General features: G+C 42.7%; 1 long non-coding RNA gene across 1 annotated transcript in view; it reads left to right on the top strand.

Annotated features, from left to right (window-relative positions):
* The window catches only part of LOC149868845 (uncharacterized), a 79,928-nt gene extending 79,233 nt beyond the window's left edge, over positions 1-695 (top strand). The window contains exon 8 of the long non-coding RNA XR_016441039.1: positions 588-695. This is a non-coding gene — a long non-coding RNA (uncharacterized LOC149868845). The remainder of the gene's footprint in view (positions 1-587) is intronic.
* The last annotated feature ends 24,581 nt before the right edge of the window (positions 696-25,276 follow it).

The raw sequence follows: 25,276 nt of genomic DNA on the forward strand, positions 1-25,276 counted from the left end.
CATCTGATTTTGTTTCAATCTTGTATAGCACAGCAGCACAGGATTCTCGCATTGTGATATGAAAAAGTAAAGAAATCTAGACTCCTTCAAGAATATTGCCACCTTGAGGTAACCTTCCAGATACCTGGTTGATTCTTAAATTCAGGATGAAACCAGAGGAATGCTGTGTGGAGGTTTCAGGTGTCACACCAGAAATGTTGAACCATTTTTAGGTGTAAGAGAGAGGCCCTGATACTGCACTGAACTCTGAGACCTAAGTCTTCACATGATCAGGCCCCAAATTAAAACCTGTATCTAAGCCAGTGTTTTTCTTTTAATTAGATTAGGGTGGCATCTGTTTAGAGCATATATTATTCATTGTCTAGTTTTGTGCTGGCTAAAATGTTATTCTTTGTTGACTCCCATCAGGCTAATAAAGAGTTAAGAGCAAAGGTAGACTATAATGCAGGTTGACTTCCTCTATCTAAAATATCACCAGATAAAATTATCCTGTTTAAGTTGCATATGGTGGTGAAGTTAGTGTTGCTTATTCCAAGAATAAGCAGTTGTTAGTGGTCCTTACCATTTACACTTGTTTTGCCTTCCAGATAAAAGAAGGTGGATATTAAGTACAGCAGCCAAGCAGAGAGAAGTCAAGCTACCATCAATTGCGCATCCAGTGATACAACTGGAATGTATACTAATGCATACCATGGATGATTTATTTTGGTTATCAGAGATCTGGCTACTTTTCTTTTACCGTTTTGGACATAATAATAATCTATTTTTTCCAGCTGATTGAGAAGACTGTCTAAAAAATATGAGATTAGGTCATATATTTCCATAGCTTCAGTAGCGTATTAGCCTTGTTCTAGAAACTTACCCAGCTTCATTCATAATTATATTGTTGGTTTAATAAAAGACATCACCAAACACACCTTGCTTCATCAGTTTCAGTAATTAAGGGTGTGTGTAGATGGAATGAGGGGCATGTGTGCAAAACTCTTTAAAGTGGGTTAAATGCTTTTGAACCTCTTTAATAATGGTGTTGGTGTTTGCACATGTTGGCGGCATATTGCACATCAATTCCAGCAGCTGTAGCACATTCGGCAGTGTAACGCGCTTTAAATTACTTTGGGGCACAGCAAACTAAAACACTTCTGAGGAGTTTTAGTTTGCTGCCGTACAGCCGCAGAGCGAAGCACCAGGGTCTGCGTGGCTCAGGGGCTGTGCAAGCAGCCCATACAGGCAGCCTGGCAGCAGCCCGGGAAGGCAGGCACCACCAAAGGAAAAATAAAAGCGGTGAGCCTGATCTCTTCTTTTTTTTTTTTTCCCCTGGAGCCTGCTTGCCTGTATAAGCTGCGCGGTGACCCGGTCCATCACTCCATGGCTGTAGTGCCCCTCGGGACCACCTGATCTGGGTGCCTGTGGGTGGTGCTGCTTTGTGGGGGGGTGTGCCGCTGCCATGGAGGGAAGTACCAGCCACGCTCCCCTTGCGGCCTAGGGACTGCTCTGCCCACTGGCAGCTTGCCCTCCCCTCCCTGCTGCTGGAGAGGCAGGTAAGACATGGGTGTACATGACACAGGGGTTTACTTTGCCTTAAATTGAAGCAGTGTTTTTAAAAACCTACTGCTTCAATTTAGGGCCCCTGTTTAATCTACACATGCCCTAAAACCTTTAATAAGAGCACTGAAAAGGTTTTCTAAAATAATTGTTAGCTGCCTCAGTTTTTTTTTATTTTAAATTAATTTTGGTGACAAAAGTGTAGTGGATTTTCTTCCTCTTTCCTTTCTCACTGTGGATAACCTTCCTGTCATTCAGGCCCATAATCTTTGACCCATGTCTTTCTAGACTTGCACATTCCCGTCCCTGTCTGCGTCTTTCTGATTGGCTTCTCTTAGAGCTAGACATCCCTCTCTATTCACATAGCTAAATCACCACCAGTCCATTGTCTTATATCTTAATGACAACATCTTCCCTTATAGCCTTTGAAAAATGCCATATTACCCCTACCTCTCCTTATATCCATTCAGCCATCTGCTGCAGAGGGCATTTTCCTAACTCATTATTTCAACTATATCAGTCCCCTTTTTTGTCCTTCCACTGGTTCCACTTGCCCTACCACAACCAATACAAACTGTCTGACTTCACCTGAAGGCTCTTTGTGGCCTAGCTTTCATCTGTGTTTCCCATGCCTTTGAGATATTGACTCTTCCAGGTAGCACTTCTTTCTTTTCTCCCATGTGTTGTAGCCCCAACATATCCCTTTGTCCTCTCTCAGATCCTTCTTGAATATTTCTCTGATATGTTGCTTCAAAAATACTTAAGCAGGGGGTATGGAGTATTTGTAGTTGTCTCACTGTCACCTTGTTTTTTCTTCATCATACCCCCTGATGGTCTTGCATCTCATCTTCAGATAGCAAGTTGTTTGGACAGGGACCATCTTTTTGTTATGTATTTCTTCAAGGGCCTGGAACAGTGGAGGCAGAGTACTAATAATCAGTAATGAAAGGGCAGTTCTCTTACAACTGTGCAAATACTGTTGCCAAGTGATTTGCTTATTCTTTGGGTGAAGTTAAAGTTGTGTGCAATTAAAGAGAGCTTTAAAGCAGTGGCAACGTGTAGGGGGTGCATGTGTACCCCCTGAGACTGCCAATGCACCCCCTGACTGGCCGCACTTGCTGCTTGGGAGGGCAGGTAGGAGCTCTGGTTCACCCCCTGTGAGTACCAGCCAGGGAGCAGTGGTCCCAGAAGTGGCTGCAGCCACTTCCAGAAGTGGCTGCAGCGATCGGCTGCCTCATGATTGGCCAGGGGGGGAACTCGCCCCTGTTCATGAGATTGGCTGTGGGTGGACCTCCCCAAGTCAGCAAGATCAGCCGCGAGGGCCCCTTCCCCAGTCGCTGACTGGTTGCTGGGGGGCATGTGACTAAGATGGCACCAGTTCCCATGCTTTAAAGTGTTATGACAGCCAGGCAATTCTGGGTATATGCACACATGGCACCCTTACTAACATTTGCTACTTCATAGGGACTGCAGGGGTTTGCATATGGATTTTTCTTTACCATGAAGTCAGACTCTGGGTGGTTTTCTTCAAGGGACATTTGCCTGCATCTGTGCAGTACATTTCAACATTGTCTGGAAATGACCATAAGCGATTGTTGTCTTTTCTTGCAGCCTCTATCACTAGTTCAAACAGATTTACATCACTTTTCCTTGATCGAAGCAGACTGTGTGCAAGTTTCCACAGGCCCATTTGGCCAATCTGCACTAACCAATTTTTCTTTTCTTTTCTTATTGTACTTGTAATCAGGCCTTGATAAGAATAGCTGCCAGAGACATCCAATCAGTCCTGTGTTATCATCTGGAAATGATTAGAGTCCTCAAGACAGGCTGAAGCCATTTTGATAGCATTGATTAGTTCCTTATTTTAAGTTTTGCCATTTTACTGTTTGCTGTTTTAAAATTCTTGTCTAACTTGCAGGGAATTTTACTTTTTTACATTATAAACAGTAAAATTTATTTTGGTATGTAGGTCCAAAAGCCTGAAATAGACTTTGAAGTCTGTGGCTCTTTAATTAGAAAGTCATCTTGAGAGTGTGTTCTGTTGCCAGCTTTAATCAATGAATAATAATCAATTATCATACCAAAGTATTCAATGACTTCTTAGGGATATGGTACTGTTGCTGTTTGTCTTTGTTTCCTGGAGGACTATAAACATTCTCACTTCCAGTTACTTGGCGCACTGTTGCATACGTCTGCTGTGCCTTTCTGGTTAGTTCCTTCCCTTGCAAAATAAATGTGGGGTACCTCAGAGACTAAGCTGTTTTAGCTAGGAATGACTAAAAGCAAATTAGGTCTGTCAAACTGGCAGGATCTTCAGGCTCTCGCTCCTGCTTGGATCTGGGCGTGGAGGTGGATATATGCTTGTCTGACATATGAAGCATATTCCCAGAGCTGCTAAGAAGAGAATCTCTGTCCTTTCTCCCCTCTCCATGAAGGAGCTCTCCCACCTCAAGCAACGCTGAGGGATCTTAAGAACCACCAGGATCCTTCCCTGCTTGTCTGGAAATAAATTTAGTATATGTTTTTATACTCCAGTTGCTGCTCCATGCTTAACACTTTGAGTGTTTACACATGTGCTCTGGGAGTGGGAGGGAGGGGCACTCTAATTAAAGTGCCCGGAGCATCTCATGCATCAGCCTCCTTGCATTTGGAATGGCAGTGGGGGTGCTTTAGCTAAAGCTTGTTGAACCAGCTTTAGATAAAGTGCACCCACCATCATTCTGAAGCATGGAGACACTGATACACGAGACACAGCAGGCTGCTGGATCATGATAATTGCCATGCTCCAGCAGACTCAGTTAATTGAGTTTGCTCCAACACGCTGGAATTACGGTGCATCAGAGCAGCCTCCCTGCTCGTATATACGCACCCTTTATGTCTAATCTCAGCCAAAAGGAAACAAATGCACAGTCAGATTTCTCATACTGAAATGGACCCACAGTGTTACCTGCTGTTCCCAAAGTACTTTTGTGGGGGAACCTTGAAGACTTTTGATCCTAAACTAAAAAATCCTTTTTGAACCCAGGACTGAGTTGTTGGTGTTCCAAGGACAAAGCCATAATTTATAACTAGCAATGCCACTGCAAGGTAAGTAACAGAGGCAATGGGGCAAACAGCTCTGTTTTGTTACACAGGGCTGTCTGACTGGCAGCCTGTGGACCATATCTGGCCCCTGAGGGCTTAACCTGTGGCCCCCAGGGTCCTCATCTGAGTAGTGCTTGCCTCAAGGCCCCAGCTTCTGTTGGAGTCTTTGGGCCCCTTCTCCTTCCTCTGGTTCCTGCTTCTTGCCCCTGCCTCTGGGGTGGCCCACAAGGCTGAGGAAACCCACAGCTGAGCTTTATCTCTTAGAGATGCTGTATGGAGCAGGGACGCTGGCATGTTACAGTAGCGGGGTGCCTGCCACTGTTGTGGAGGAGAGGGCATACGGCACAGCACAAGGTGCAAGGTGGGAGTGCTGTCATGGTACAATACAGGGCGCCCACTGCATGGGTGAGGTGGTGGGTGGCCTGTATGGCCCCTAGCCACTCAGAAGTTGGACAGGCCTCTTGTAAAATACTGAGCTGAAATGCAGTTAAACCTCATAATCTTTATGTCAGTCAGAGGCTTTTATGTGGTGACCAGTTTTTCAGCACATGGCAATCTTTAATGTGTAAATGCTTACGACACCCCTGTCAGGTAGAGAAGTGCTATTATTCCTGTTTCACAGGTGGAGGACTGGAGCAGAAAATGATCTAGTCCTAGATCCTCAGAAATGCTTAACTCCCTTTGGTCTTAAATCACTTGTCTGAGGTCAAAGAGAAACTCTGTGGTAGAGTAGGGATTGGAACCTGGGTCTGCCTAAATCTTAGGTGAAGGTTTGTGCTACTGGACTGTCCTTCCTTAGGGTGGTCTGCAGACACACAAATTATATCTTCATCTCAGTCTGGCTATCGAGATGTAATCAAATGGATGATGAACCTTTTAATGCATCAGAAGTTTCAGCTGAACTACAATGACAGAAACCTACCCTAAAAAATAAACACATCGTTTAATTGTTGATTTTTATCAGAAAAACATCTGTAGGGCAATAGCATCATATAGTACTAGAATGTAATATGTTTCTGAGTCAACCCTGATGGGGTTTTTAAAAAAATGAGTTTCTATTGGAACAATAACACTGCATGGAGTTTCTAGCTTCCTGGTATGATTTATTACTTTTTATTGAATGATAAAACCATTTTTCTCAATCCTGCACAAACATGTTTAGTGGACAGAACTTTCCCCAGAGAGACAGGCTTGTTCCGCCCTCACCTCTGAGTGTGTTCCCCTTTAAACTAGTCTTAATTAAATCATTGAACCTTAAAGCTTAAAGGAAGGAAGAGGAGAAGGTATAAAATATGTTCATGTAAGTCTTTGTGTTAATTTATGACTTATCATATTGAATAGGGGGGAAATAGCAAGTTAAGCATGTTTAAGATGCCACATGACCAGTATAATTGATGCATTCAGCTTATGGAACATACATATAATGGTCCATTGTAATGATAGGATTGGCCAGCCAATATTTTTGCCTTGGAGACCATTACTGAAGCAGATGACTCTTGACCCTTTTCTTTTAGAACTTCCAGAAGTTTGCCAGAAAGTAGTCTTTTGTGCCAGTCAGCCTTTAACATCTCCCTCTGGGCAGCCTCAGTTTTTCATTTAACTTACTTTTGAACATTAATCCTCCTTTTATCCCAAGAATCTTTATGAGAAATAGATTGAAGCCTTTTCATAGCAACAATTGTAAATGGCTCCTTCTGATGAGCATGAATTCATCACAATGTAGCAAGGATGAGTGTATTGCAAGACAGATAACTTTTTCTGAAAAAAGGAAAAGGGCAATTAAAAAAATAATTGAGCCGCGTGCTGTGTGGAGTATTCAAACTCACCTACCTGGGCTGCCTCTCTATAAGTAAAGTGCTCTCAGATCTTCAGACGGTCAAAGAAATTCCATGTGTGGAACTCATGTTTGTGAAGATTACTCTGAATTGACAGATCTCTTTAGACATAATTCTGCAGTTTCCATTGGTGCTCAGATCCTGAGGTGGTCGATAGGCAGGAGAAATGGAAAGAAAAAAAATCACAACCCCAAAAAGCAAACCTAATTAAAGAATCCACTTTAAACAGATGCTGATTCAGGAAAGGAAGAATGTTGGCCAAGACCCCATAGATTAAAACAGAACAGAAAAAAAGCAGGAGGTTGTTTTCTGACATCATTGGAAAAGGCAAAGAGGGTATCAGTGAAAAGAATGCTTTAATAGAAAAGAAAGGAAATTTGTTGCATTATGTGCTTGTAAAATAGGCAAGTGAAACTGCTGCTGAAAGGAAATTGCATCAAATTAAACTGGCTATAAAAAGACCAATTCCTCTTTTTGTCAGTCCCCTCTCAGTCTGGCTGAGAGTTGGCTGTTGCTTATCCCTTCATTCTGCAGCTTCTCTCTCACCCTCCTCTCTTTCCAGATAGCACCCTTCATCTTTTTTTTCCCCTTGCAGTGACAGCCAGCCCCTTGTGTGGTCCTTGTTGCAGAATTATTTGCACTGAAAGGAAGCACCTAGCCCATTTGCTTCATAAGATAAATGATTTAATTCAATTCCCAGTATTTCTAATATAGAGGATCACTAGCCCAGCAGTGACTATGTTTGGTAATGACTATTGGCAGCCTTCAATTCCCTTCATCTGGGATTGTCGGGTTTTATAACCTGCATTAAGAGATGCTGGCCAGAAAGAAGCAGGAAGGAGACTACAGTGTCTACTAACTACATGCTTGATCGCAATTGGACCATACAGCTGGAATTACTAGAATGCTTCTCTAAACTTGGATTTCCTTCATCAGAACCACTGATGCATCAGGGGGTCAGACAGAAAATTCAGTTTTTATTTGAAGTGGTTTGTTCCCTTAGAGCGGTGCATAGCTGACTGAAGATCTCCTGTGTTCCACAGTCTCTTCCCCTTTTAGGATTGGCACAGCTGGGCTTCTGGAATGGATTATATCTAGCATCTCCCTGTAAAAGAAATGGAACATACACACAGGATATGATCAAGTGGAGTGAATTGGTGTGGGCTGAAATTTAAAACAATACAACTTCGAAACAAAACATGTCATTAGTGCTGAAAATCCTTGTCAAAGAAATACGGTTCCCCTCTAAGTCACGACGCCTACAGACTTTTTCTCTTTGTTTCTTTCCCATATTGCCTGTGATATCAGAGTCTTAATTCTTTGTCCAAGTGCACCCCCCCTTTTCCCCCAAAGCCCTTGCCCAGATTTATAAAATGGAACAAACTGCAACTGCCTTCCTCTTTAATGGGAGAGTGAGGTAAGAAATAGTGATTTATTGCCACTCATTATTCCTCTTATGGTGCGCAGCACCATTACTACTCATAGCTCCACAGTGTGTACACAGTCCCCCAAAAAGTTTACAATCTAAGTCAAGATGAGAACAATAAGAGGAGTTGATGACAAGGGGAGAGGCATGAGAAGAAGAGAAAAAGAAGAGGCCTATGCTTAGGTAGTCATATTGGAGGCTCAGACATACAGAGGAGAGGAGTGCCCTGCTCTGTCTTGATAAGTGTGACCTTTCTGAAGCCCCTTCCCTTCAGAAATCTGGAGACTGTTGATGTACTCTGTGGCGTTAGAAGTGAGGATTGTTGCATTCCATGCTTCAGTCACACACTTCCGGGCAGTTTCTAATCATTTTTGAACCAGTTGTCTATAAGGGAGAATGTAAAGCTAAAACATAATCAAGTTTGTTTTTGTATAATGCCTTTGTGTGTGCTGTAATTTCCCCCCCTCCCCTTGCTGCGTGACCTCACTAAGTAAGAGTGGAAAAGCAACAAATGCTGATTTAAATTCTGTAAATCTTGGTCCTGCCATTTCTTGTGAACAGGTTCAGCGGAGATAGTTAAGGGGGAACCTGGGTGTAAGCTGTCAGAGTGCCATTGCAAACACTGAATGTCAGGAAAATGTTGGACAGAAAACACAGCTTCAACAGCACCATTGATTTTTCAAGGCGTGAAATGTTGCTCATGTTCATATAGTAAATATTTCATTGCGTGTCATGGTGAGCCTCCATGAATGTCTCTAAATTAGCTGGAAATCAAGACAAGCCATGAACCTTGCCTTATAGCTCCTCAGCAGTCAGTGTGGGAGCAGTGATATCTTTTATTAGACCAACTGGATGGTTGCAAAAAAAGTCTTTATTTCCAAGCTTTCAGGCTCAGGCTTTATTTTCAACCATCCTCAGGCAAAGGAGAATACAAAGATTGAAACATTTTTCCCGGATAGAAATGAATCTTCATATTGCACAGGAGAGCTGAAGGGTAGTATATGATCTACTGGGTGGAAAAGTTCATTTTATGTAAATTAGGCTTCGATAAAAGTTGGAGCAGTTTTTTTACCTCAAAGGTGTCTGATGGCAAGCAGGATGTTGAATTTTGTTTCTTTCTTGCTAAGATGTTTCATATTTCACAGGAGGACTAGTGATGGAAAGGTTCTCCTGGGCAAGGAAGTTCTGTTGCGGTGAGGCTGCTCTGCAAGTGTGCAAATTTGGCTCGAAACAAAGGGCTAGAGCCAGGGGTGTTACCTTCCATGTCTCAGGGTGTTGAGTTCTGCTTTTTTCTTGTAAAATTATGAAATTTTCATTTCAAAATGGCTAATTATGATATCCATGTTTGAGGGATAAAGATTGTAGCCGTGTTCGTCTAAAAGCAAAAGTGGTCAGCGTGGTAGGGGTGATATCTTTTATTAGACCAACAAGAGGAGAGCTAAAATATTTTTCTTTATTTGCAACCTCCTCAGGCATTTATCTGAGGAGTCTTTCAAGGAAGTGCCCCATAGGCAGAAATGTGACACAATTGATTTTCATGCAGCATCCTTTAGAACAGTGTTCCTCAGTGGGGGGGTTTTGGCACACTGGGGTGCTGCAAGAGCTTTTGAAAGGTCCTATGAGGTGTGAGGATATAAGCAAGTTTTGAGAGGAGGACGGCCTCAGGTTTATCCCTGCCTGGCTGCTCCCTGGCCCCTCTTCGAGGAGGTAAGCAGTGCAATAAATAAATGAGGTGCCATTCAGTTCACAAAAGTTATAGAGGACTGCCTTGAATCTAAAAGCTTAAGAACCACTGTTTTAGACAGAGCTCACTAATCACAGAGATAAGATTTTAAAGGAGAAATAACTTGGAAAGAGAGAGAGCTTCATTGGATGAAGGGGAACCAATCTTCCTCCGTGCTCTTCAAATGTGGGAAACTGTTGGGAAGAAGCCAGAGTTAGAAGGTGATTCGAGTTAGGGAGATGGGTTTAGAGAGAGATTTGAAAAACAGAAGGGTAGAAGTAGATTTGAGGCTGGTGCGAAAAATAATAGTTTTTGTCTGTCTATTCCTTCCTAGTAGGACTTGCTAGATGGTTGTACTGACAAGAGCATGCCATCATGCTCATCATGAATTAGTTGTCTCAGCAGAAAAGCAGAATTCAGTGATCCCACAGAGGCTTATTCTTAGAGTTGAGCTCTGGTGGGGCAGGTTGGCAAAAATGGCAGAGGATGTAGGGAAGCAGGCCCTGCCACTTCCCTGTTACCTATTTAAGTCACTGTGCATCAGAGGACCTCAAAGTACTTTGCAAGCATTCAATAGGAATTATCCTAGTCAAAGTTTTAGTCAGACCCCTCTGAGCCTCACTAAATCAGAAGTCGAGGGACAGCGGTTAAGTGACTTGCCCAAGGCAACAAATGGATCAATTTAACCAGCAGCCAGTCAGCCTAGTACCTTCATGAACTTCAGTTCAGGTACTGGAAGAAATAAATGTACAAGAAACTGGTTAAAATGATGGGTTTATTTAGGGGTGATGTTCCGGATCCTGAGGACATAAGGAATCTGCCTTCTGCATTTGAAATTCCCCTGCAAGCCACAGAGCTCATTTAAATGTTGTTACAACTGTGCTTCTTTTCACAGTTACTTTTCTCTCCTTCTCATTCAATGCGATTCTTTTCTCAATATTTTTGCTTTAGTTCCATTCACTCAAAATGTGGCTTTCTAACATTGAGGGGCATGGTGAGCAGAAGAATATGAGATACAAAATCCCTAGCTGATCTTCCTTGGCATGAAAGTAGTTGTTACTGCATTGTTTCTATTATTCATCAAAAGGAAACTTTTCAAAGTAAATACATCGAATGCCACATAACATAAGCTCTTCCCAATCTCTGCTTCCAATCTCACTCCCCTTCTTTTTTCCCCTACCTTCTATTTTTATAAGTAATCAGGTTGTAACTCCAAAGTCAATTTCAGGTCATCTTTCATTTGGTCAAAATGAATCCTTATTGGCAAGCTATTTCCTTATTATTCAGGAACACACATATTGTTTTACTTACAGCTGAGTGTTGTATTTTTATGTTCTCATATAAATGTTATGCCTGGATTATTATAACTAGAGCAAACTGGCTTTAGACCTTGTTTTTTTAATGAGAGAAAAGGTTCACTATGTTTACCTTTTTGGTGCAGTTTTTTCGTTCTTCAGATAACTCAATATCCTTTCTGTGTCTTGACATAAATGTACTGTCTATTGAATGGATTCTTCTAGGGGAATGATTATAACAGAGCTGGTTGGGATGATGAAAGGTTGGCAAGCTTATTCTCTACCTTAAGGGGTAGCCTAGAAGGTCATTCAGATTTACCTGCACTGCTTGCATCCTCCATTCCTGTGGACCGGTATATAACAATAGAAGTTGAAATTTAAGGATTGAGGGCCCAGTTCAGAAAGCACATAGTCATACATGCTGAAGTCAAGGCAACTTAAGCATTTTGCTTATATGACTCAACGTCTTAAAGCAGTAGTTTTCATTTGCAGAAACAAGTATTTTTTAATTGCTAATCTTACTTCTGTTTGGTACTTGGCACCCTGTAAAGGCCTGCAGTTGGACAGATGGATGTCTCGGGATCAATAGGATTTCTTTATGGATCTTAGGGTGTCTGTGACATTGGAAGACCAACATCCACTAGAGGAGATGTTCTGTTAAGAATCCCTACAAATTCAAATTTTATGTTTAAGTTTCACCTTCTCGCAGGTTTTTTGTTTTATGTAGCAGGGCATGCTTTGGCCCCAACTTGGTAGTATAAATACCAGCATTGCACCTTAAACTGCTCAGAAATTTTTATTCTAAGATGCAACCATGCCCTTACATTTTCATATTTATAAATGATAGGGCACACACAGTATGGAGGTAAATCTCTGTAGCAGTTCTCTGACCTAGAGCGTACTGGATAATTTTGGAATATTACTGTCAAGTATATGCATGCAAAATGCTGGTACTCCTACTTCACACTGCACTAATCATTTCTCTGGGGCCACACCTACCTGGTAAACTTTGTCACCAGTGATGGTGCTCTCAAGCACATAGTGGTGCTCCAGGCAGGTTGTCTTGTAAACCAAAAGTAGCATAGCCATATCCGCATGACACATCCAGCAAACTAAGTACCACTGCTGAGTGACAGCCCAGTTCGCCTGACAGAAGCACAAATACTCTGCTACTCCATGCAGAACAGTGCAGCCTACTTCAAATCTTTTACCCAGAGCACCTTATACTGTATTCTTGATGTTTTAGACATTATTCCTTGCAGCTGTGAGAGAGTTTGAAGGGGAAATTTTGCTTATTCTTTAGTTAATGACCATTTGCAAATGCAGGGGACTGGATTTGATGGTCCAGGAGGCCCCTTTCAGTTCTATATGCCCATGTTCCTGTGGTAGGGTCATAATTGGACAAGAGCCTCCCTGACCACAGACATGTTCTTTATAATTTGCTAAACAGTAATAACCATCCTATGGAAAGAAGCCACTTTTCAGCTGAACAATGTGGGTATTCTCCCAGGACTCCATCCTTTCTGTAGAAGGAACTCATCCAACTTTATTTCAAGCTCCTTCCACCTCAGTGTGTGTTTGACTTGTTTAAGACCAGAACCAGGAAAGTTTAAATCCTTTGACATTTGGGTGAAAGCAAGTGTGATGGGCTAGCTGGCAGTAACCTAGCCCAGGGGTTTTGAAGGGGCAAAATATGATTGGAGGACTTGGGATTCCCTTTCCTCACCAATCTGGTAATGATTTGGCCCAGGGGTTTTGAACGGGTAAAAGATGATTGAAGGACTTGGGATTCACTTTCCGCACCAATCAGGCCCCAGAGACTCACCGCCCCCTCCCCCGTGTCCTGATTGGCCCCTTGAGTCACCTGGAGGGGGATAAAGGGGGCAGCATGGGCTGACTTGGGGGAGAGACCAGCGAGGGACAACAAAGAAGGAGCTTCACAGAGCCGGCAGGAGCTGAGCCAGTGGGGCAGGAGCAGTGCCCCGGAAAAGCCTGAAAGAGCAGAACCTGCAGGCAGCAGTGGGACCCTCAGCAGTGCGGCGTGCGGCTGGCAGGAGAGGCTCCCCGCTGGGGGATCCCCTACGAGAGGGTGCAGCCAGCAGGAGAGGCTCCCCCCCTGCCTCCAGGAAGGATCTGAGCAGTGACCTGAGAGGTTCCCAGCTCTGCTTCCAGCTCCTCCAATCAGAGGCCAGGCAGCTCAACACAAGGCTGGGGCTCCGGGAAGGTCAAGACCCCTAGCAGGCTGGAGTACAGCTACCAGTGGTAGCTGTGTGGCAGTGTTCCTGCTTACCATGTGAGAGGTCTGGCTTCAAGTCCCAGCTGAGGTGACTTGGGGTGAGTGAGATAACAAGAAGCAAATCTTGCAGTGGAAAGGGGCCACTGTGTTTCCTCCCCCTCCAGGTAACAAAGTCCTATAGTTCCTTGGCATCCTGTGTCTTCTATATTTCACCAACCTGTATTGTTTGTTCTGCTGTTTGGGTTTTATATTTTGTTAACCCTGTTTGTTGTCAGTGATTTTTAGTGTCTAACCTTTGTTGAATCCTGCCCCCTTGGGGTATTGTAGTGTCCACTATACCCTCTGATTTATGCCTGTTATGTTCCCAGTATTAAAAGGTATATGGTTAAGTCCCCATTGGTGGTCTGGCTCTGCTCTCTAGGGGGAGGAGAGTGCCTACACCTCCCACAGTGCTTGTGCACCCGATTTGATCCCTTCAATTAGAGAGGGGGTACCTCTTGGAGTACTGCCCAGGGTACACAAGATTTGGGGAGCATAAAGCTTCCTATCAGACAACTTTTAGGAGTATCAGAACTACTAGAGAAAAAGGCTAATTGTGTGCTCTCCAATTTTCTCCATTAGGAAGATCAAAGGAATTGTTGCCTTTACTGGCAAATCTCAAGGATGAATTATGGCAGCCAGACCAGTGCTGGTCTGTGTTGAACTGTAGTCACCCAGAATAAATCAGCACTAATTGCAGGCTAGGTCTATGATTCTGCAGAGACTATTTAAGAACCAAACAATAACCCTGATTCTGCTCCCATTAAAGTCAATGGTAAAACACCCATTGACCTCCAAAGGTGCAAGGTCAGTTCCAAAGCCCATTCTACTGCCTGCCATAAAGTCTACTATCTCATTACCTTTCATGGAAAAAATAGGGAGGAAAAGGGAACATTGGGAGCTGTTTGATTTCACACTTGTTAGATGTTTTTTCCCCAAGGGTGTGAATGGAGCTTGCCAGCTGGTGGGGGCATGTGGGGGACACATGTCTTGGAAAATCCAGGGAAATGCCAAGGTTCTTACAACATCCATAGGGAAGGCTGATCCTTCAGCATTGTAGGAACCCTGGCAGCATTGAACTGTGCTGCCCTTGTTTCACTGAGGAGTCCTGTGTGCCAAGAAATGTCTGTACTGATATCTAGGGTCAACCCCAAGGGTTATTCCGACTAGCCCAGCCCTGAAGGCTGCCCCTCCCTGTCTGTATCTCACAGTCATGTGTAATGGGCCTCCTGTTCCTTGAGCAGAGCCTTCCCAGGACTTAGTTTTTTCTCTCTTTCTGTGTTTGGCTTTAATGTTGTTGTTACTGAGAGTTATTCTTATTTTATTCCTATTGAAAACAATGTGACTCTAAGAAAATAGCATTTTAAAGTCCAGATTTTCTTTTGAAAGGACAAGTTGTTGAAAAGCCCTCCTTTAAAGCTTAATCTTGCAAGTCTCCAAGACTAGCACTCTCATGGGCTTTCCAAATGCTGAGAGTTTGCTGGATAGTCAGAATGGTCAAGTAACAACCAGTTTTGAAAATCAGTTCTTTAAATGTAGTGACTTTTCCTTTACAAGAATGCTATGGGCTAAGACAGGGGAGGGCAATTATTTTGGGCAGAGGGTTGCTTACTGAGTTTTTGCAAGCCATTAAGGGCTGCATGACGGGCAGCCCAGGGCAGATAAATATTAATTTTCTAAATTTTCTAAATTTTTTAGCGGGTTGGATAGAATGGCCTGGCCCCTGGGCCGCATTTTGCACACCCGTAGGCTAAAACCTAGGTGCATTTGCCTAACTTAGGGTGCAGGCAGACATAACACTTAGGCTGTTCCAAGTATCTAGATGTACCAGCCAAGTTAGTGTGGTTTAAACTTCCTGGGATGTTTCAGAAGCATACATGAGTAATCAAGTGTTATTTTGAACTGTGAGTGGGTTCAATGTTATGTACAAACTAGTACCTGGTTGGTCCTCCAGGCATCCCACACTGTATCGGTCTTCAACCCTGTGCTCCAGCCCCTTCAAGGCACCTGGCTGCTCTGGTCTGCAGCGAGAACTCTACTGCCCAAACATCTACTGGCTGCATTGATTGCAGTCTGATGCATCGTAGACTGAATTGGGGTGAGGGTAAGAATAGTGGCCAGGTAGGGGATAACTACCTGGCCCCCTGCTTCTGAATGTCCTGGTGCTCTGGGGCTTTAAAAATGCTTTCACTAAAATGCTGCTTAATTAATATCAGTTTCCAGCAGTGGACCCTACTTAGCAGGAATCAATACTGATTTGGGGTGGGGGGCAGGGAATTTGTTTAGGAACACAGAAGCAGAGGTTCAGGCTCTTCCCTCCTCCTGGCCCACAGTTCACCCTACCTCCCATCTCAAATCAGCTTCAGGCAGCTAAGCACGGTCCACTGTTGGGAATAGGGTGCAGGCTGCCCCCACTATGTGCACACTTATGCACCCCCTAGTCAAGATACTACCACATAGATTTTGGCAAAGTTCAAGAATGTTCTTTATTAAACTAAACTGGTCTTTATTGAACTCAATGTTAGTGAGAAGATTGCAATTGTGGGCAACTGATGTCTTCCTCTTCCTTGGTGTTCAACCAGTTGGGGTCTTCCTTCTTGGTTAGAGAACCATGCGGGGCTGGGTACTCACTACCACCTCCTGGCGGCAGTTCAACAGCCCTGCAATACCTAAAAGGTGACCATTCTACTTAAGCAGACAAGGTTCTTTGGGTAAATGTAATATCTCTACCCAAATAACTTTGTCTGCCTATGTCCTTAGACCAACATGGCTGCAACCAACACACTCGAACCATTCTACTTAGAAACTTTGGTAACGTACATGTGGCTATCGCTGACTGGTGACAGTTGTGAACTGGTTCCTAATCAGTGACTTTCTTGGAATTGTTCAGTTGTTGTACTTGTCTGTGCCCTTAGTCACTGGTGATGTGCCTGTAATTTAGTGAGAAAATTATTAAAGACTCAAATTGAGATGATGGTCACTTACCCTTTGGTTTCTGCTATTTGCATAACTTATGCAGGCTGATAACGTAAGGAAGATTTGACTAAGCATGTTTCCTTGCCACAGGACCTGTGTGAAAACAAAGCAGGGGTTGTCATTTTACTGCAGCTGTCCTGTGGGGGAATGCTACATAGGAAAAATGAAATACAATGAGATTGGACGTGATTTGAGCTAAAATAATTGCAATGGATATGCAATTTGAAAGCCTGGGCTTCAGATTGCTGGAGGTTGAGAGAACCTGACAGAGAGAGTCTTACAAGTCCTAGTCCTGCTCACAAGAATCCCATCAGTGCTCAGGAGAAAAGAAGTCCTCTTGCATTAAAATAAGTGTAGTTCACTGAATGGCTAAGTGAATAGTGGAGCCTATGCAGACTAATACAAGTGAGCATATGTGTCTGTGAAGCAGTGGGCTGGGGCTCAGGGTACCTTGGTTTAAGGTGAGATGAGGGTGGCCCAAGGCACTGTGTGCTCTCTAGGGGCTGAAGTGAGAATTAAACAGTGCATATTATGTTGTGTGGGCCCTTGCTATAAGGCTGAATTTCACCCTTGAAAATAAAAGCCTGGGTAGCCGGTATGTAAAAGCCAACCCTGGGCAGCTGTAAGTGCTCTTTTATATTGACAACAATGATTCTCGTACTTGATATGTTCAGATTGGTTTTATATAAACACTAGCTAATTCATCCTCACAACATATTTGTGATGGGGTGGTATTTTCCCCTGTTTTAAAAGAGGAGTGAGGCAGTGTTGTTGGGTTACCTGTCTGAGTCAGCAGCTTGGCTGAGCTTTGAATTCAGAAGCTTCTGGCTCTGTGGTTAGAACTTCTTAAGGATGGAAAGAGTGCAACATGACAGGGAAGAGTGAATGTGTCTGATACACAGAGGATGCGTGAGGACTGGTTCATGCAGTGTTTTATGCAATAATAAAGGGACTCTATTTGGACTGCAGAAATGTGGATCTTTATTTGAAGTGTCCTGTGCTCAGTGCTGCTGCTTGCAGCCATGAGGTCAAGTGTGTGCTCGGAGCTACTGCAAAATTCCCCAAGCAAATGGAGCTTCCTAGTATCATCCTCCTAATCATCCCCCGCTACAGCACTTGTTTCTACTTGCAGGTTGTTACAGGGCCCATAATATTAGAGACAGAGAGAGAAAGAGGTTTAAAAGGAAAACATTGCTTATAATAAGTATATGCTACATCTTGAAGCCAGATGAAGCTGGTGTAAACCAATGGAGCTATACAGATTTATACCATCTGACAAGCAAGGCCCTTAGCTCCACTGTAAGGATGAACCTTCAGAACAATTGTCCCCATATGCTGCTTCAAATGTTGGTTAAAAACAAAACCAGAGAAGCTAATGGGATATGTACATAACAGTAAGAATGTGTCATGACCTTCCACTGTTCTAACCCGCCTCCTCTTCCCAAATCCTTTGTTCCAGCCCTTTATTTGGTGTCATGCTTGCCTGCATGATAGCTCTTATTGGATTAACTCAAATAAGTGGGAAGGGTAAAGGACAGGCTTCTGGGCTCCAGGTGCCCTTCATCAGGTCTGGGAAAGAAGTGGACACAGTTCAAGGTGAGAACAAAATTAGAGCAATTGGTTTAGTTTGATCGAATTATATTAATGAATTTGACTGCTTATAAGGGAAATGGGCAGTTACCAACTGTGGAGCAAAGCGAAGTTAGCAGGAGGGGTGAGAGGTAAGTTATAATGAGCCATAAAACCAATGTTTCTGTTAAAATCATGACTTTTAGGGCCCAGTAAGGTTATGGATATCTGTTATAGTGAACTGACATCTGATCTGGCTCTTGTGTTGAGTTGGAGTTTTGCCACTGAATTCAGTAGGATCAGGGTCAGGATTGGGGCGCATTGGAGAGCTCCTTGAGTCAAGGAATTATCTTAATTATTCTTATAATTTTTCCAAATAGTACTTTGACCATTCCATGAAACTATAAATAATAACAAGTAGTCAGCAGTGTGCCTGTAAGGTTAAAAAATCCCCAAGATTTAGCAGCAAATGTTCAAAAGATGTATCTGCATGATGGGTTAAAGTGGGGACTGACAAATGTACAGCCTGTGACCTGGATCTGGCCCACCAAACAATTTAATCTGGCCCATAATGCCCAAATGTTGGCACATTTCAGTGTTGGGTCATCAGCACACTGATTGCAAGAAGCAGCGGCAGTGATGGGGAGGCATGTTGGTGGCCAGGTTGGAAGTGCCAGCCCACCTTAGAGCTGGATTATTTCAACCTGCCACTCTGAAAAGGTTGCTGACCCCTAGGCTACAACGTCTCTAAGAGAGTCTGCAAATCTGAGTTGTCAGATCAAAATTAAAAGGCAACACTCTGAAAGTGGAGGATGTGGCATGTGATTCCCCTACTGACATTAATCAAAGTTGGGGTGTGTGTGTGTGTGTGTGTGTGTACGTGTACATACATACATACAAACAGATTTTCAAGATGGCACGTGAAACAGATTAATAAATACATGGTAGATCTACATCTTTACAGACTAACTAAATATATATATATATAAAATTGTTATTTAGTTAGTCTGTAAAGGTGCGGATCTACCCTGCATTCATTAATCTGTTTCACATGCCATTTTGAAAATCTGGGGGGGGGGTGTATGTATGTGTATATGTGTGTGTGTGTGTGTATATGTATGTATATGTGTATATATGTGTGTGTGTGTGTATATGTATGTACACACACACCCACACACATATATAGTTTGTTATTTAGGTAGTCTGTAAAAGTGCAGCTCTACCCTGCATTAATCTGTTTCACATGCCATCTTGAAAATCTGGGGAGGGGGTGTGTGCGTGTGTGTGTGTGTGTGTGTGTATATATATATATATATATATATATATATATATACACACATGTATGGCATCATTTCAAAGTTCATGCTATATAGCAGGAACCCAGAAAACTGTTGCAACTTTCCACAGGTGCTTTGGTAGTATTTTTTAAGAGTCAATGGCAAAACTCCTGTTGATTTGTTCTTTGTGTGGCTGGAGTAGGCATGAAGAATCATAGTTCCCACAATGATGGCCAGATTTTACAGTGATGTAAAGATAGTGTAAGTTCCATGTTGAGTATCAGTGAAAACACATGTGTAAGGGATAAAGTAGTGTCATTTTTGCACCAGTTTGCCATTTAGGAACTGCAAAATGAACATCATTTACATGCCCAGAAGGCATAAAGGGAGGGGGCATCTCTCAGGAGAAAAGCAACAGGGGAATGTAAGATAAGCAGAAGGGGGGTGGGGTGTTGTGGTTTCCCCTGCTAGTTTCTGTCTTCTGACCCTGGGGCATGTCAATCTATATTCATTCTGCATAACCTCTGAATGGCAAAATGGTCCAAATGATGCTACTTTGCCATTTTCATCTGCTATTGAACCACTTTCACATTCCTCTTACGTTACTGGAAGATTTGACCCTGAGACTTTCAGGGGTGTTGCCCCTGCTTAAGCCTAGATTATGCCCTGAGTGACAATATTTGGGGTTGAGGGGTGGGGGAAGGAGGGATCTTCATTATCATTGAAGCGTAGTATATAGTGCAGCAACAATTCTGCAGCAGGTACAGGTTTTGCAAACAGATGTTGCAAGAGAGGTAGAATTTGCATCACTCCAGATCCCTTGAGACTTAATGAGATAGAGGCTTTAAAGTAATTAATTGGATGGGATCAAATGGGAATATTGTTAGTAAGAAAGTATTCTCAGAAGTTCCATGCTTGAAAAAAACAACTTGTCAGTGGGTTTTGGTTTCTCTCCCTTTAGAATTTTGGCTTTTCAGTAAAATACACCAGGATACTTTCTTTTATAATTATTTTTAGTTTAAAGCTGATTCAGCCTGTCAAACCTGCAAATCCAGAGGCAGATTTAAACACTATATAATTTCTCTCTGGCTTTCTAAATTCATAGGCAAAGGGCAAAGTTTCCTAAATGTCTGTTTTTCATTCCTAAAATAACAGTAAACAATTAATATGTGAAGCGCATCTCATTCACTTGATTAGGATAAACTTTGTTGCATACATACCAAGAAAATTAAGCTAAAGGGGTTACATATATGTAATTTAGGTTCAGAGTTGTCTTCTGAGCTGAGTTCATTATCCTGGCTTGTTGATTCTTTCAGTCTATTGCAAGGCATGTCCCCTTGCTACACTCCTGTAATAAGCTTTGAAAATATTCATGTTTTTAAGCACAACCATATGATGGGAAATCTCTCATGATATCATTTATTTTGATACCTCTGTCCATCCCTTTCATTTGAGCCTCAAACAGTGTTTGGTCTTCCCCTGATGCTTCTTGTATGTTGATATAACCCAGTATGGCAGAAATTCTGATGTCATCTGCAGCTGCTATACCATATTTCAAAGGGAAAGTCGTTAACCCTTCCTCACAAAACCTCCTTTGCAAAAGAAGAATGTCTTATTATTAAAACAGTTTCTGCTACCAAATTATTTATGTGTCTGTCTGCCTAGATACAGAGACCAGGCCTGGTTCTTGGCTGAAGTCAATGAAGTGCACCTCTTAATAGCGGCAGAGAATTTGGCCTGCTCACTTGGACTATGAGCTTCATCTTCTCAGACATCTGGTATCATGCAAGCATTCAGTCACAGAGGTGGGGAGTCTAGTGATATATTTCCTCCTTAAGGAAATAGAAGCAACAGTAAAACCATCAACAGAAATCAAAAGGTTCCTCTTCCCATGTTGGGAAGAGGAACTTAAACATTTTATCTCTGTCTTAAACACAAAGCTCTGGCAATTCCTAAAGGTTCGGCCTTTAGTGTTTTTTCCCTCAACCTCTTGGATATTTTTAGAATAATGGCATATGGGACTACAAAACCAGGACCTGTATGGCCCCAAGATTGACAGACCTGTGTGATAACTCATGCACTGTGTGTGACAGTGTTGTGTTGCACTGCTCTTTGTGATGTTGTTGGAAGTGGGATGGAGAGTTAGATGCTCAAGAGATACTACATATTTTTAATGTTTCATAAAAGCCTGTTTTCAAATTCTGCTCTCCTTTGCCTCAGTTCTGAGGCATAACTAGGAACTCAAGTGCTCTGCGCGGCAGCTACCACAGGACAGTGTCAGTGGCTGTGCTGCTCATGGCATGGTGGTCAGACCTGCAGTGTAGCTGCTGCTATTTTGGGGCTCCTCTGCTATTATGCTACTGCGTGAGTGTGGATCACATGTGGCTATTGAGTTTATTAGTGTTACTGGACTTAATTTAGTAAAATAATAGCAAAACTCAGAGTCGGGTAAGCATTCAGCTCAATGTACCACACAGTCGGAAGAACATTTTGCCACCTGACAGAATAGTGCATGCTGCTTGGTGCTTACACTACCATAATAGCAAAAAAAAGAGCAAACCAGAAGTATCTCAGCTGTTGTGTCTGAACCCAGAATCTCATGCAGGAAGTGCTGAAAACTTGTGGTGCTTCTGTGACTAGGCATTACATCAGTGGGGACAAAATCCCACAAGAAAATGCAGAATGTGTGCAGTCAGAAAGGGTGGGCCCCAATTTAACTTGGCTAAAGGTGGTATGAAGTAAAAAACTAAGAAGTAAACCAGTGTGCCATTTCTTGCTCCCTGATGTACAAGGAAGTTCTTGCAGTGGTGGGTGTACAAAAGAACTCAACTTCTTAAAGGGCACCTAGAGAGAGGCTGAGTTTCCCAGAGTGGTCAGCACCTGACCTATTGAGCTCTTTTGAAATTCTGGGGCCAATTATGCATTCTGTCCCTTTGTTTCCACACACAAATGGGGGTCATTGTAAGGGCACCACCAGCACCATCTATGCCATTGCAGTACTGATGTAGACAGGCACTGCTTGAGTGGCAGGTGTTCCAGTTTGATTGTATCATAGTTCCACATTGCTCTTGTTGACCGCTTCATTGACTATGTTGCTTTTCGGTCCTCCCACATACCCACTGGTTTCAGGCAGATCCAAGTGCAATCAAGGTGTGACTTAGCCATTCTCTACTTTACCAAGTCTTAGCTGTTCTCTGCTTCACTATGCATTTGAAAAGTCTTCAACAAAGTCAAATAAAGATCAGGCATAGGTAATCTCTTTGGATCCACAGATAACCAGTCCCAGAAGATCACAACACTTAACTCAATTTCCCTAAGTTAATGAGTATATATTTGTATATGTATGTGTAGGGATCCACCATTTAAAGCAATGAATGAAAGACGGCATTTCCCTTCCTGGAACCTAGGTTGGGGCAGGTAGGCAGCTGAACTGCCCAGACTCCTAGGTTAGGGACAGACATTCAAAAAGCCTGAGCCTGAATCGATTCAATCTTTGCAGGTTAGTCTAACCTGGCTAGGCCAAATCAGTTTTGTAGCCAGACAGACATCCCAGAAAAGCAGGCACATGCTTGCAGTGGTTAAGGTCATAAGCTGGGGGGGTACTAAAGCAGCCCTCCCATCCCTTCCACAGCACTGAACTTAGGTGGGGTGGGGGTGGGGAGGGGCAGAGTCAGACCCCAGCAGGATGCTTTGATTAGCCCAGCAGGGAAGAGATAACTGTGTTTATCACCCCCTAACAAAGTGTTTATCACCCCATTAAGAAAACAACAGAGAGACATTACCACCTACCTGTTGATTCTGCCTGTTGATTCTACCTGTTGATTCAGCAGGGACCATAGCCAGCATGTGGTCTGCTAGCTAATACACAGACATCTCTCCTCAAGGCAAAGGGGAGGGGGGAATTACTGCTTAACAGAATGAGGTGGGGAGCAGGGATGCCTGTAGTCTGTGCTGGAACTGAAGCCAGGGAGCAGAGGAAAGGGGCCAGCCCTGCTGTGGAGCAGAGAACCGTACCCATCACATAGAGCATGCCAGGATGCTGGGGGAATCTGGTTTATCTTAAACCAGCAAGGGATCTGGGGCAGATATTGCATAAACTGGTTTGACCCAAATCAGTTAAGTCTGATACTACATTCCACCAGGTTTATCTCAAACCAGTTTCAACCATTTTCAAAACTGGTTCATGTGCGCTGACCATCTGCTCTGTTACAGGTTTAAACCTATTTCCGATCACTTAAACCAGTTTACGTGTAATGTTTGTCCCCAGCCCTAAGATCTGAAACCCCACATAGACGTATAGTAATGTCAGAGTACCTCCTGACCTCTCTTTACCTCCTTAGCACTATTCAAGAATGGCTGGTCTTTTTTCTTGGACAAGTGTACTTTCTTTAGTAGCAAAAGAATGTGAAGTGAAGGATGAGAGACTGTGAGAGCTGAGGATATGTCACTGGAGGACCTGGAACCTTTCTATAGCTGGTTTCCAGCTAGATGCATGAGAGAAAAGGAGCCAGCACATTACAATTATACTAAAAGACATATCATTTCCAAATGCTTTGTGCACAGGGTTAAAACTAGCTTCCTGTGTCCTTCAGCATGTCACAATACAGTACCAATTTTCAGACCTGGACTAAATTCACTAGGGTAACATGATGGGGCCATGTCCACAATCTTTGTTGTGGACAGGAGTTTGATAGGTAGTTGCTATATCTGAGACTGCATTTTGTAGATATTATAACATTAGGCGGAATCATTGGAAACAATTATCATCAATGACTAAATGAAAAATGCTGCCATGTTAAATGTGCAAATATATAGATGTAGTTATAAAAGATGTCAGAACCACTGCAACAAGGTATGGATTTGTAGCCTTGCATTTTTTGTATCTCAACATATGCTTCTCAGGGCTTGTATTTATGTACTGTACTGTTTATTTGTCTGTTGCATTATAGTGACACTTGCTAACACAAATAATTGTTAAGTACTTGTTAATCTTTTAGGGCCATGTTCCGCAAAATATTTCACCGCATGCCTAAATGTAAACAAGCTTCAAATTTGATACATGCTTAAACAGCTTGTTTTAATTACAATGCCTTTGTTCCCGGGGTGAGTGGCTTAGAAGTAGAGGCTTGGCATACAATGTCTTTGCCAAGGATATAGCCCAGGACCTCTTTCACATTTACACTTAAAAATGCTTATTTTACTGAAATCACTCTAAATCTCTAGTATTTCCACCCTCACCCCCACAAAAACAAAGTGGACAAATGCTTTTTGAAGGATATCTAACCCAAGTGGATTTTGATTAAGTGAATAAGGAAGAAATTCTACTTTGGATAACAACTGCTAATTAGTCAGGAACTATCTATGGCAGTATGAGCAATAGACGGCCCATGGGCCAGATTTGGCCCATGGAGCTGTGTCATCTTGCCTGCAGGTTTCCCCATGGGTCTTGAAATTTGATGGTGGGGGAGTGCCGGCAGCATTAATTAATATTCATTTTACCACCAAATTTTCACACTTATGGGGAGCCCTGTGTAATGCAGGTCTGTGCTGGGGCTGTGGACCTAATCCGTGTGCCAGATTGGAGCTGTAGATTGGCCCTGCACCTAAGTTAAGCACCAGTGATTGATCAGTATTTAAGACAGTGGATGCTGTATGTCCAGAGCACATAGCAGCTCTCATTTAACATCTTTGCTATGGTAATGACTGGATGCCTCAACCAGGTTGAGGCCCCATTGCATTATGCACTATGCAAACAGACGGTGACGGTGACAGTGTCTGCTCCGAGGAGCATATGCTGTATGTTGTTTTCACATGTTTATACATATTTTCAATTTTTTTTTGCATTCTGGGATAATGTCCTTTACAAGTATTTAACATTAATGATTTTTAAATGACCATAAGTCAATAAAATAGCTGCTTAGGATGCATAATTATTTCTCTTGTTGTCACACATTTGTGTGCGGGATAAGGTAGCAGACTGAGATTTTCTGTCTCTAGTGCCCTGATTGCGAGCAGAAATGGGTCCTAATAGCCTCATTCAAAGCTCTTTGAAGTCAATAGGAAGACTCCCATTGGGAGCCATAAAAGTCCAGACTAGAATTTTCACACTAGTGCCTTGTCTATATGTGAAAATCACTCAATTTATGTATCTTAGTTTAAGAACTGCTTTAGTTAAATGCATGTAAACACCCCCGTGGACACACTTTTTGGTTTAATTTGTCCCCTCTTGATTTTGCTTAAGTTGGTCAAAGTCTATAATTTATTTACTTTTAAA

This window comes from Crocodylus siamensis, chromosome 3 (genome assembly GCF_052110815.1).
Source record: "Crocodylus siamensis isolate JL-2025a chromosome 3, ASM5211081v1, whole genome shotgun sequence".
NCBI lineage: Eukaryota > Metazoa > Chordata > Crocodylia > Crocodylidae > Crocodylus > Crocodylus siamensis.